This window comes from Mya arenaria, chromosome 10 (genome assembly GCF_026914265.1).
Source record: "Mya arenaria isolate MELC-2E11 chromosome 10, ASM2691426v1".
NCBI classification, from domain to species: Eukaryota; Metazoa; Mollusca; class Bivalvia; order Myida; family Myidae; genus Mya; species Mya arenaria.
The window spans coordinates 49,346,145-49,360,785 of record NC_069131.1 but is presented as its reverse complement, the minus strand read 5'-3'; the positions used below and the strand labels follow the sequence as shown (position 1 = coordinate 49,360,785).

At 33.9% G+C, this 14,641-nt stretch overlaps 1 protein-coding gene across 1 annotated transcript in view; it reads right to left on the bottom strand.

Moving 5' to 3' along the window:
- Positions 1-11,672: 11,672 nt before the first annotated feature.
- The window catches only part of LOC128206413 (uncharacterized), a 35,448-nt gene continuing 32,479 nt past the window's right edge, over positions 11,673-14,641 (bottom strand). Inside the window, exon 19 of the mRNA XM_052908828.1 lies at positions 11,673-14,603. The gene's annotated coding sequence lies outside the window, so the exon portion shown is untranslated. The remainder of the gene's footprint in view (positions 14,604-14,641) is intronic.

Genomic DNA, 14,641 nt, shown 5'->3' with positions numbered 1-14,641 from the left:
TAAAACATAAGCCAATATCTGTACTATACCTAGCGTCTGTATCAATGTCTACATTTGCCTTTATCATTGCTGTATTGACATAACCCCTTCTACTCAACTTATTTTTACCGTTCAAGTTAATGTGTGCTTTTCCGACTGCTTGATTATATATACCTACATCTATATCATGCCCAGTTCTATCATTTCTTGCATACTTTGCTGACACATGTGTTCTTTTACCGACAGAACATTCAACGTCTGGATTTAAAAGGTTACAGTCTTTATCAATGTCTGCAATATCTAGGCAAGACACCGGGAACGAGCACCACTTACACTCAGAACAGGTATTGTTCCCAGAGCAAAATCAGCGCCGCCATCACCAACAAGGAGCAGCGAAATTTTCACGACAAGGCAACATATCCACCCGAACTTCAACAACAAAGCAAAAACAAAATAATAAATGTTGTTTCGAAAGGTCGTTTACTCTAATATATCCTATTAAGAATTATCCTCAAATCCATACCAGTCATGTGTTTCTATGCAATATAATTTTAATCAGGTTAACAGTGAGAAATTCGCCGAGGAAATACAAATATTCATATACGCAGGCATTATCGAAGAAATACACATAACAAGATCGAATCAAATGCAAATATTTCGAAAATTTTCTTTCGGCCACAAACGAACAAAAACTGTATCATCATTTTAAACATGAACCCTTTAAATTTAAGTTTCATGACCAAAATACGCTTTAAAAACCGTTAGAATATTATATTAATTTAATAAGCAAAGGATGTTATTGCATTTGGTGATCTGGCTGATGCATTTTATGTGACTAAAATAGCGACAGATGATAGGAGGTTTTTGCGATTTTATTTCAAAGGATAGAAATATCAATTCACGGCTATGAATGACTACTTGTCCCCGAGATTTAAGGAAATTATTAAAACCCATTTTTTTCGTTTTTACGTTCGAAAGCACGTATATATACAGTATAAATCGACAATTCATGGTTACAAAGTCCATCATACGCTGGTTGTAAAGGGTAAAATATTTGATACAATATCACTGCCATATTCACTTGGACTTACTATAAACGTAGAAAAATCACTGCTCAACTAAGTCACCAATTACTATTTCTTGGTTTCGTGTTATGTTAAGAGAATATGACTGTATCGCAGACACAGACAAAAAAGACGAAATACAACACTTAGCATCGATCTCCGTTCACAAAAACAAGTAGCTGCAATCAACGGAGTTTAATATGCTGCTTTACATATCAAACAATTAAAAAAGGTTAAGGAATATTTCTTAAAGGAAACCTACGGTAGTTTTGATAAATTTATGACTGTTGTTGCATTTATATTTATCACCATTGATTGATGGGTAGGTGAAATCCAAATGTCGTTTGAGAAGGTTTCACATGGAAAGTCGGATGTTAATCTTTATTCCGATGCGTCTTCATTTTAGTTTAGAGGCGGATATATAACAAGACTGATGATAAAAGAACTAAATGATGGAAAGTAAATCAGAAGCGGACAAGTTATCATGGTGTCGAAACGATGGTATGAATGTTCTCTGAGTGACAACATATTTGAGGACATTCAAACAATACACCCTGACTGTTGACTCGTTTGCATCGTGATTGAATAACAAACTTTCACATGTTTTAGATATCCAGATCACATCACAATAGCCTTTGATGCATTCAGTAAAACTTGGGATTTCCAATTGTATTGCAAGTTTCCGTCTTTCAGTCTCATAAGCAGACTTCTGCAGAAGGTAGAGGAAAAAAGTGAGGGGGTACTTTTAACACTAATATGGATAGCACGGTGCTGGTGGCCTGTTACGATTAATTTGCGGTCCGTGCCATCTACTTACAACTTCAACAGATACTTACACTACCAAACAAGCCACATCTAAAACATCGCCTCAAGAAATTACAATTGGCCCTTTTTCCTATATCAGCAAAGCCCTAAGAAAACAAGTTCCGCGCAAGGCTATAGAGCTTATGTTGCATCATGGAAAGCGTCGACAAAGCGACAATATGACGGATATATTTAAAGAAAATGGTTACAAGTATGTTGAGTTATACAAGTTCCCCTTCGTCCCTATCTGAACTTTGTGCATAAGTTTATAGCTGACCTTTTTAACATACAGTGCTTTAAATACAGCTCGTTAAATAATTAGCTCATTTGATAATATGCGTAGCAATATCGACATTCATGACCACATATCCAAATTTATGACAAATTAAAGGATGATTTGTGTCCTGACCTGCGCTTCTCCGACTAGGGGACACCATTTAGGATGTAATGGATATAAAGATATATCATAAGTGTTGTTATCACAAAAAATTTGTATGCTAAATCTCTGAGTATCATCACAAAGAGGTAAGACGTTACATTTGTTAAAAGACATAACATTTCATTCAAACAGCAGTTTTGCTACTATTGCTCCGAGTGACATTTTAAGACAGTCTAGATCGGGCTATCATTAAAGTCCTTTAGTGTTAAAAGGGTCGAAAACGAACCTATTTGCATTATTAGTATCCTACAAGAATTCCCGAAGCGTACTCAGTCACTCAGATAAGGGGGAAACCTCATCAAAAGTACAATAAAACTACAAAAGCACGTGGCCAGAATCACATTAAGCAGTTGGATTAAAAATGTTATGATGAATTCCGGGATTGATCGCTCGTACTGGTCACACAGTACCCGAGCTGCTTCAACGTCAAAAGCAAAATAACATGGAGTAAAACTACGAACTATTTAGAAAACTGTCGGTTGGTAAAATGCGAAGACATTCGCAAAAGTCAATGACAAATCAATCGAGGAGTCAAGTTCTGTGCAAGATGCTGTGTTGTGTAAAACATATTCACATACAACTAAAATGTCTGTATAACATATACTAGTGTGTAATCTGTTATCTCAACTATATAACATGTATGATTATATCGAATAGATGATGGCCAGTGTGTACAAACATGGCATTAATTTAATATAAATTAAATATATAATAATTTAATTAAGTATATCGTAAAATGTGATGGTTTTCTAATACTCTTTCAAGAATTTAATCTAAAGTCTATACTGGTTAGCGACCCCTTTTCGGCCGGAAATGTAGGTTTTTCCTACGTTACTTTTGACACAAGATAGCTATTACGATACAACTTTACACTCAGATAGGTTGGCTCTTCCGACAAAAACTGTGTAATTTGTATTTGTGAAAATAGCTAGGGATTCCGAATATACCCACGCGCAAAGTACCCCTATAATTTCGCTAAAATAAGCACCCTTCTGTACCAATTATTCGCCCACCCCATTAATTCGCTATTCTTACGATGTTTTTCATATATTTCTCTCTAAATTATATCTTCAAACATTTTTATTTTATTGACCAGTCTAGTCAACGTTTAAAACGACAATTGATCAATTATTATAACATGTTTACTATTACATACTGTTATTGTATGTGTAAAATGATACAACACCTACTCGATAATTCTTCTCTTAGCAGAAAATTTAAGAAGCTGCTGGGATTCCTTCTTCAAACATTACCTACATAATGTATGCATATTTGTAGACTTCCGAAGAGGGACAACGCATGTCGGTACAAGAATGTAATGATTAATTGAAAATTTGAGTTGCTTCCCTTAGACGAAAAATTCGGCGATAACTTTACTGTTTTGAGGTTTTACCATTTGCCTTTTCGAAAATTGAACTTAAAAGCAGCAATTTATGGTATTTGGATAATTTATCACCGGCTTTAAACTTTATAATGACAAATCAATACTGTCGTCTGATATTGCAAGGTATAAGGAAAATTAAATCCTTACAGGGCTTCATGCAAGCGAGCGCGCGCGTGATGACGTCATCCCCGCGTGCAACTAACACGGTCAGAAGTGTAAACAATGTTTATTTGGGTCGAATTCCACATACTACTTACATTTTAACACAGAAAACAGCTGATATCTGTCAAAAGAGATGACGCAATAAAACGCCATACTAATGTGTGTAAAATATTTCGTTTTGACTGGTTTAAACTGGGTGGGCGAAAAAGTGGTACGGGCGAATATTAGGTCGCTAACCAGAATGGGGCTCAATAAAGATAGACGTAGGAGATAAAATTGAACAATCAACCGAGACTCACCTTCGTAGGCTCACACATTCATCCCTCAAACCACCCAAATGTAAGGTACTTAAAATTCGTGAAAGTATAAAACTAACAACGCTTACATCATTATACGTAGTTATTTACATAGGCGGATCCAGGGGGGGGGTCGGACCCGGCGCCCCCCCCCCCCCCTAAAATTTTCCAAGTATATGTATAAATTATTAATATCGTTCCATCATTGTAGATAGCTTTTAAGGTTATGATTTGCCCCACACAAAAAAATAGATCTCGATTTACCGTGGTTGTATCGAACATCTATTTAGCCACATTGGACTCTTAGGAAACATAATTGGTCCGAGACGTTGTCGAACGCTCTTATCGATTAAATTATCTATTATGACGTATTCAGTAGAATGTGTTTGGTCATTAAAACTTGTTTGGTCCGTCTGAAAACTGGTAAAACAGTTGACTGAGTGTAAAACAGCTTGGATCCAGATCAGACGCCGAGTTAGTTCGTCCAAGCTGGTTAACTTTAAAATTACTATGATCTATAGGGAGGTGACGATCAGCTTAACGGCGTTACTACGTTACAAAGTGTCTCTCGCAGTTCAAGCTTTGTAAAAACAGTGTAAACTATGGAACGCAAGGGCGCAATGCTTCTTGCGAAATGCGAAATACTTCATGCTTTTCGCATAATGCTTAATGTTTTTTTGCAAAACGCTTAATGCTTTATGCGAAATGCTTCTTGCGAATTGCTTAATGCGAAATTCTTTTTGCGAAATGCGAAAAGCTTCGATTCAATATTTTTTACCGTTGTTAGCATAAATTGAGCAGAATCATTTTGTATGCAATGAAAAAAGGAACACATTAATTTGAAAAATACTTTTATCTGCATGTAATAGAGGTGACATATAATACGTTTGTTGTGTCTATTCATTAGAATAACATATATAAACACACCAATACAATATAATATTCAGAAACGGTAAAGTAAAGAGGTGTCCTAGAGAAAATATGCCAGAAAGTCAGTTAGATTGCGAAAAGCAAGATGTGCAACTCTGTATATTGCTGTAAACGCGTTAGGTTAGAAAGAGTATCGTTTCTTCCACCGTATAATAATATTTCTGTAGCAGTATCAGTAGCCTATGTCTTACATCCCCTTCACTGCCGGGAGCAGTTCGGAACGTGCACAATATTTCGTCCGATTCAATTTGATTGTGTTATGCCATATGCGAAATGCTTTTTGGAAAATGATTTTTGTGCAAAATGCGAGATGCTAAATGCTTTTAAAATGCTTCATGCGAGATGCGAAGGAAATCCGTTATTCAGGAGGTGTTACTATATTTAGATTTCACATAGCACGAGCTTCCGTAATTCCGTACCCGGCCATTCGATTGGTCGAAAATGAAACTATTGTTCTATATATAGCATTTGCATAACGCATTTCGCAAGAAGCATTGAGCCCCGGCGTTCCATAGTAAACACATGCAATAGTTTAAGAGCTTGAGGCCGTCGCGAATGCCTCCGACCCCCTGAATTACCATGAAAACACATGGGGGCCTTAGCGGCCAACAGAAGTCAATTTCAGAAGTTACGCCCCCCCCCCCCTCTAACTGAGAAACCTGGATCCGCCACTGATTTATACTCTAAAAACTGATCTACACGGCCGCGGAAGCTATCTCTGCGTGAGCCCTAAGGAAGTTTACAATGGTCTATGAAGGTTAGTCTCAGTTAATTATTCAATTAATCTTCATTTTCTTTCTACTTCATTTTGGTCATATTGTCACAAGCTCTGTGCAATGCATGGGTATATTCATAAATAATAATTAAATAAACAATATACACAATATACATTTTGGGTTCAGCTGGTAGAAACAAATTTAGAACACACATACTTTTACTTGAGATTTCAATCATAATATAGAGAATAATGCACTAAATAGTATCCCAGTGAAGTACAGAGAACAATATGCAAAAGTTAGACCGATCATATATGACAATGTTCCAGAAGAATCAAAAGAAGTCCTATACGTTATTTTTATAATAAACAGAACAAATGTATTTCATAAATACGCTATCCGACTATGGTATGGTGAAAGTAACCATCTTTATATGCTGCAAAAGTCTAAGCAACAGGTTAGCCTTGACAATACTAAGTTACATAAACTAAAGGTCAATTCCCTTATTGGTGGACGTTCTTAACGAGGCATTCTTTAGACGTACTGTGACTTCTTTTAAAGTGCTTGATTCAACATTCGTTTTCAGTTAATAGCGTGAAAGTAAAATTGTGACTTTCAATGCAAAATCAGACCCGCATTATTTCATTTACTTACCTCTATTTATCCGTTCAGTATCTGTACATGAAATTCAGTCTCTATTTTTCTGAAAATCCTGATTCAGCTGATAAAGTTCACTAATATATTCGAGTACATACATCAAGAATAGTATTTGCATCAAGTGTTTATACATTCGCAAGTTAAAATCACAGCAGCATTTATCAATAGTTTCAGACATAATCATATAAGCCTCATTAGAAGTAGCAATTATAAAAGTTTTGATGTCATATCATACATAATCTTCATTTTACAAACGACAAGACACAGAAATCACCTATTCCTCTTAGGCATATAATACTAAGACAGTTATCTCCTGAAAACTGGTTTTAAAATAAGGTTATGCATTTATAGTAAAGTCGTATTATGATTGAAACATTGAATAGAGCAGGAGGTAAATATAATAAAAAGGGGGAAAACAAGTAGTAATTTGATATGGCATCGACAATTATCTGTCCTGCCTCGTTAAGGTCCTGCTAAATTGCATATTTGAAAGGTTCTGCTTGTTTGCATATATCGAATGTTGCGCAAGTTCGCATGTTCCAAATGTTTTGCTTGTTTGCATATATTAAATGCCCTCAAAGTTTACATATTTGAAATGTTCTGCTATTTGCATGTACAATTTGTTCTGCTAATTTGCCTATTACATCATGTGTTCTGCTAGTTTGCATTTAATAAATGATCTGCATGTTTACATATGTTCAACGTTCAGTTAATAAGCATATAATCGAATGTTCAGCTTTTTGCATACATCAAGTATTCTGGTAGATTGATTATGTTGAATTTTCTGCTTGTTTGCTTATAATCAATGTCCTTCTTGTTTACATATCGAATGTTCTGGCAGTTTGCATATTACAAAAGTTAATGTTTGAATGCATCGAATGGTTTGCTAGTTTGCATATCATATCGAATGTTCTGCATGTTGTACTATTTTTCATATCGATTTTTCTGCTAGTTTGCATGTATCGAATGTTTTGCTTGCTCGCAGACAATGAATATTCTGCTTGTTTGCATATAAATATTTTGCTTGTTTGCATATATCGAATGCACTGTTAGTTCGCATAGATCATACAACCTGATAGCTTGCAAACAAATAATCTCAAACGTTCTCCTTAATGTTTGCATTTATCAACGTTTATGTTATCAAATACAATTGCTCGTTTACATGTATAACATGCTATGATAGTTTGCATGTTTCAAATGTTATTGTAGATTAATTTTTTCCTAGATGGAACGATGTAACATTATCACAAAGGTACTGCTCAATCTTCGCATGAGGTTATTTTTTCCATAAATTGGACCTTAGCACCCATTAAAACTAAAACAGTAAATATGGAAAAAGTTTATTAATAATGCATTTCTAGTATGAGGGCAATAATTCACTCACTTCTATATGTCAACAATGTTTTGTACCAAGTAAACAGTGAAGAATTAAAGACCGACTAAAATCAAATAATTCAGCTAAAGCAATGCCTTTATAATCACTTAGTTAATAACTCATAATTCATTTTGTAGTTAGAAATGCTAAGGCAGTTTCAATATTTTGGTTTATGCGGGTATATTGGGCTATGCACTTCCGGTTATATTTTCGGCCGATTCCCGTAGGAAATAATGGGGTATATTTCGGGCTGAATTTAGGCTGAATTGGCACGGAATTTGTGGATTCCACCTGCAGAGTGGACGGAATTATTATTCAGCCAATATTCTATACATGTGTCCTGTAGACTTCGGGCGTAGCATTATTGGAAATTCCGAGCGTAAACAATATACTTAAACATTTGTGTGACACGGAACTTCGTACTTCGGTTTTTCTATGAAACCTTTGGGGTGGAATATCCTACTTAAACATTTTAGTGCAACGTACAATTAACGTACTAAGCCTTTTATTTTCAGCCAAAAAACCAAAATAGTTCGAAAATTATGAGAAATCATTGAATTGTCTTTGTTCCCTTCATTTTGTTCCACATTTCACATAGCAGTGGAAAAAGCTAACCATCTTCTTTGCCATTATCTGTACACTAGCTGCTCCTTGTAAAATAAAAGATGCAACAAAATTAACAAAGAAATAAAGGAAAGTTAAAAGCATAAAAATTCATTACCCATGGTATATATTTACACTCAGTTTCTATAAGCTTTGAAGTCCACTTAAAATATCACTTGACATTCCTTTGGATATTATCACATCAATTTCAAATGGCGATTGAACTAAACTCGGCACACATTGCTATTAATGATTACTCGATTTGAGGTCATCATGCACAATATTGTGGTACTATATGCGTGACTAGCTGAGTTTCAACATGTACGGCTGTGTGTATTTTCCCAAAAATGGGTAATTAACCGTGATTATTTAAAACGATGCGGACTTCAGGATTCTTACAAAATATATATAAATTACAAATGCTTTGTGAAACTGGTTGATATTAAAAAGAAACAATCGAAGGGGTGATCGTGAAAGATTGAGGTAACTGTTCTATTTTCATTAACCAGTATAACCTGGTTATAAAATGTTTTACCAGAACTGGTTATGAAGTGTTTTTCCAGAACTGGTTATGAAATTGATTTTGTCTGTTTTCACTTTTACAACTATATTTTGTTTGTTGATAAGTGATTTTTATACGCCGAATTATTTACAAAAATTTTGTTCGAAATTAATACCATGTTGATTATGCCTTTATCATGTTTAGAAAAACTGTGTATCCTTTTCTTCGATGGCATTTAACGATCAACATTAACACTCGTCTTTCCGCAAACATTTCTGAGTTGTTACGATTGCTGTCGGTCTTATCGTAATGAAGCTTGACGCAATCTTCCAGATTCACATATTTTGTTCTCTTTGATATGTTCATATAATCAACAGAATGTTAATTTAGTTTTGCACCATGTTTTCATCTTGATATTTAAACAGCCACAACACACAGAAGAGTTACACATGCAGAACTCGATTTCATCTCAATCAACGGATTTCGCAGCAAAGGTATTAGAAGGTTTTGTCATTCACCAAAAAAGTATACGATATATGGAATATGGATATTAGTAGACAAACCAGCCCGTGTTGATGGAAGAGATCCTGTTTTGGGGTTAGGTCCTGACTTTAAAACAAAGTGTGACTGTTATGCAAAATTAAGAGCCCAGGAACAGTGAAGATTGAAATGCATACTGTATATAATATAACATATATATTTTGACAGAAATAATCCTCGAAACAAACACACCAACATTTACTAAATACAAAAAGAAAAAAAAAACGTTTTTTTTGGCAAAAGATACTGTGAGTGTTAAGTTATTAATTTCATGGCAGTCATTCTGTGCGGGTATGTTTTGACATGCCATCTTTGTATTTGATAGGAAATAATCTAAGCACATTTTGGACAAAACTGTGTTCCAGGCTATTTTTAAGAAGAAAAGCAATAAAAGGGACAATCAGCCTTCTGATATGAATTAATGATATACGCTCCAATCTCGGAAACCATAGGAATTGACTCAAACAACATCGCTAATCAGGTTGCTGCAATGAAAAATGATAAAACAAGTTCTGCAATATCAGCACGACGTGCAGTGATTTCAATCTCCAGACAACCATTGAAGCGAAAAAAAACAAGCAAGAAAATAAAGTCAAAGACACTATTATGTATGTGGTGTCTGTGGTTTGGATGGCTTTGATGACCCACAATCTGTACATTGATAGTCTGTTTAGTGTGACAGCTGTAGTGTGACTCATTATGTTTGTGCTAGGATGACAGATGTATCATTTGGCATTATGCACGAGGTGTAAATTATGAAACGTTTGTATGAACTGTGGGAAAAGAAAAGTGCTATGAAAATGTTCATGGTGTATGAATTGTTGCAATTACATTGAATATATATACCATTTTGTTGCTGTTCAACTTCACATGTACATATTTAGACTTGCATAACGCTCTGACGATATGACATTTTTTATGATACGACATTAACTTATATAATATGAAGTAGTTTCTAGTCATGTTTGTCACTATTCATATGTGTTTAAATATGCTACCACATACCGTTTTAATATATAGCTGTATATGAAAACACTTGCTGTTACACGGCCACTAAACGCAAGCTCGACCACTTATCAGTGGTACAAACAAAGAGCTGTCGACACTTCAGTAGAGCCTACTGTACCTTGTGTCTACTTCTATACACGTGAGTATGATTTATACTTTATTTGATAATTGTATCAAATGGACATATTTCGAAATTCGGAGAATGTGGTACCGTGTAAAAAGACTTTTACTGCAGGTTGGTTACGATTTCGTTTCAACATTGTGCCAGGAGCTTTTCTCCCGAATCGAACTGTGCATATTTTGAGATCTGCTTACATTTCAGGTACACGTTCTTACTTAAACACACCTACACATACCAGCTAGTTTAAAAACCACCAATGACACAAAAAGACGAATGTTGGAAGTAAAGACTCTCTCTCTGCTTTAAAAAAATGGTTTAACGACAGAAATAATCATTTCGTAAAATTTATAATTGGCTACTTAAATGTAAACAAAATCGGTACATTTATATATTTTGCTAGGTTTTAAAAACTCAGTTCCCTGACCTTAATATTATTCGTAAGAGTTTATAGTTTATATATATACTGTTAATTTCATTAAACACACGCCATTACAATTACTGTTATATTCAAAACGGTATTAAATCAAGCGAATACAATATGTTTGGACTCCCTTAAGTATTTGAAGCGTAGAACATGCTAACAGGTTATTTTTTAAATATCCAAAATCAATCATAATAAATATCTAAATACAGTTTCATATGATGATAAAGGGTTAAGTTGTTTCGAACCCTTTTCTAACAGCAGGGTATTTAATGAATGATAATCACTTAAAATATGGTGTAATCGAAATATTGTGCTAACTTATGACTATCGAGTAAATAGAATGTATTCAAACATTTTCTGTTGTCCCTTTAAATTGAGGATTGTAAAAGGGCAATTATATTGAACATGTTTTCTTGTTTTTATTCATTATCAGAATATTTATATATAATGTTCTCTCAGCGTTTGCTTTGGGTTAAATGAAATCAAAATTGTACTCTTTCGCTCGGACGCTTCAATTTCTTTTGGCAAAAACCGGAGTAACGAAGGGTTGATTTGGTAAGGCCGTAATGACAAAAGCAAGTTTGTTTCAATCTGTATTGTACAGTAATCAAAACAATATTCCTTTTAATAGAATCACATCAAAACACAACAATACAATTATGGCTAATTTGAGTTAACAAAGTGTAAGGGCGATACGTACTATCTCAAACAATCGAGGTAAAGCCCATATTGCTAGCGTACTGGCAATGCCGGCAAATGACATCAATATGTTGTACGATATGGTCCTTAATCACATGTATACGGTACTCACATAGTTTATGCACCCATAATAATTATAAGAATTTACCAGTTAAATGTTTATGGATGTACTCATCAATTTTGCGTGTACCGACATTTATTTTAGGAAATTATGGGTGTATCAATAATTTTCAGAACGTTACCAGTGACCAATCGAAAGGATCTTTTCATTCAGGCATAGACAGCGTTGTTAAAAGCCGGGTTTTGGCACCGTGTGAAAAATGTATTTATATGGCTGAATGCATATTATACAGGGGTTTCCTTTATGTATTGATCATCATGTAAAATGTATCGAGTACTGATGCAAACTACTCTATGTCTAATGACGTAATACATGAAACTGCTATTGAACGACATGATAACATTGATGGGAAAAATTGGGCTACATCTGTGAAGAATTTATTATACAAATATTTTTTTGTTTTGTTTGGCTAAGTCTTTAAGTTGAAAATGTTTGTGATCTGTTAATATAATTTAAACAAAGGTTAGATGATTGTATAAGACAAAGCTGGTTCAAAAATGTGAGGGACTCTACACGATGTGACACTTATAAGCATTTTAAAACTTTGTTAAACCCAGAAAAGAAAGCCACAGGTAGGCAAAACTAAATTAATCTGATACAAAGTCTAAATGATGACATCATATAAATATAGCACTGTTTGTAAATGTAATAATAAAACAAGACGATAAAGAAAACACAACTCTATAGACTTTATGTTTTGTGTTTTATATATTGTATTATGGTCCGCAGGCTTTTCTTTTAAAATAAAAGTTGACTTTACTTTTCGAATATTATAGTTAAAATTTTATTCAAAAGCATTAACAAATTACTGTTTTAAATACATTGCAAACTGCAATAGTAAGACAATTTTTAATAAGGTAAAAAATTGGAATGGGCTTAAATGACAAATATTTACACCTCAACTTTCATTCCTTAAATAAACTGCATTTCGTCAATCGCGAACACTTTCCGATAAACGCAACACCTTCGGACATGTTCGGATCGCAAATCATTGCATAAAATGTATACGGAAATTAAAAATCTTTTACTTTTTGTATTTGGTCAGCAGGTCTCGAAAAACTTGAATCAAAATGTAAGAAAGTGTGAATCACGTTTAAATTACTTTTACGTTTAAATGTGATTAGAAGCGATTGAATTTTCCCGCGTTGTTTTGACGTAATTTGATAAACTATTTGCAGTTACGGTCAGTTCCTTCTATTTACAGACTGGATGAGAAATAACTGAAAGGCATTGATATGAAATGAAGTCATTTTTTGGTGTAAACATTAGTAATGAATTGCGTGATTGATGTCATAATCGGGAATATGAAAGCAATTGGACAGGATATAGTGCGCGTTCGGACTCAACACATTTTAATAAGCCCAACTGCGTTTATACCCCGCTTATGACATCGTTTGTGTAATTCAATCCTTTTGTATATCTATAAAAGGAATTCAATTCACATCGAGACGATATGTTCATGTACACTGTACATTGTTCATGTATGAATGACATTTACATATACATGTACCTCGGATATAAACAGTGTACACTATATTACATTTAAATGTGTTGTTCTATTTAACATCGCAAGCTCGTTAACTCTATCTGACAATGATCTTCAGTATTGGATACACAAACTTCATATATATGACAGTGATCAACAATAATAAAATTTCAAACGTTTCATTTGAAGACAAAATCATTGATCCGCAACATAATGCGCAAGTGTAATACGTTTGAAAAGTCATTTATGTCAATTAATGTACTAAACATCAATAACGTTATTTTGTACAATTATTTGTTGTGTATGTAGGGATGACAATTGAGGGTAATGAATCACATCATACTACAAACCAAACATAATAGAGCGGTGGCGAAGAACGATAGCACGAAGAAGTGATTAATGATAGATCAGAAATATTGTAAAGAGATAAATTTTGTAAAGGAGTTTAAAATTGAACCTGTACGTGTAGCAAATCGAACAAAAATATGAGTGTACATGTTGTACTTCGTAACTCCTCTTTTTACTCTGTCAAAATGATACCTATATATAGATGTTTGCTGGAACTCACACTATCTTAATATACACATATATAATGAAGCATGATATAGTTCCTTAAAACCAGCATTATGAATAACTGATTTCACAAACATGATGATTCAGGATGTTCATTGATATAAAATTGATATTCATAATTTAACTTTTTGCATTGATTAATTTGACATATTATATAAGATACTGGGTATCAAAAATGTACTTTTATACTTAAATGACGTCATTGGAAACAGCAAAAAATTGATGTGTATTAAATTAGGTTAAAATGTAAGATGAAATAATGGTAAGACGGACGGCTGTAATAAAGCAGTGTTTGGCAACAATGACAAATACGAAACAAATCAGATGAAATGTTATTTACATAAAAACAAATAGCTTAACTAAAGTGGTTTGACATTTACAATTATACTGCTTTTACAACATTGTTACACAAAATAAGTCAGGATAAAGTAAAAATGTCATCCGTCTTTTACATAAACTGGGCATGTGTTAAAAACGTTATCTAAACATTCATTGTAGGCAAACAAAAATATCAATATTGACAGGAAAAAACAACCTGGTAGATTTGATGGTTTCAAAGAAAGCCTGCTTGTTGAACATTTACTGTAAACAATATCCGATATAAATGGCAAACAATCCTCCATTTTTAAACGGCGGAGTAGGTAAGGTTATGAAAAGCTTCTGTGTTGTATGGAATATATTCAACTCGAACAACAATTTCACCTTCCGTACTTAAGAACTCTGTAAAATGAAAATAAGTAATTAGGGTATACATTTTG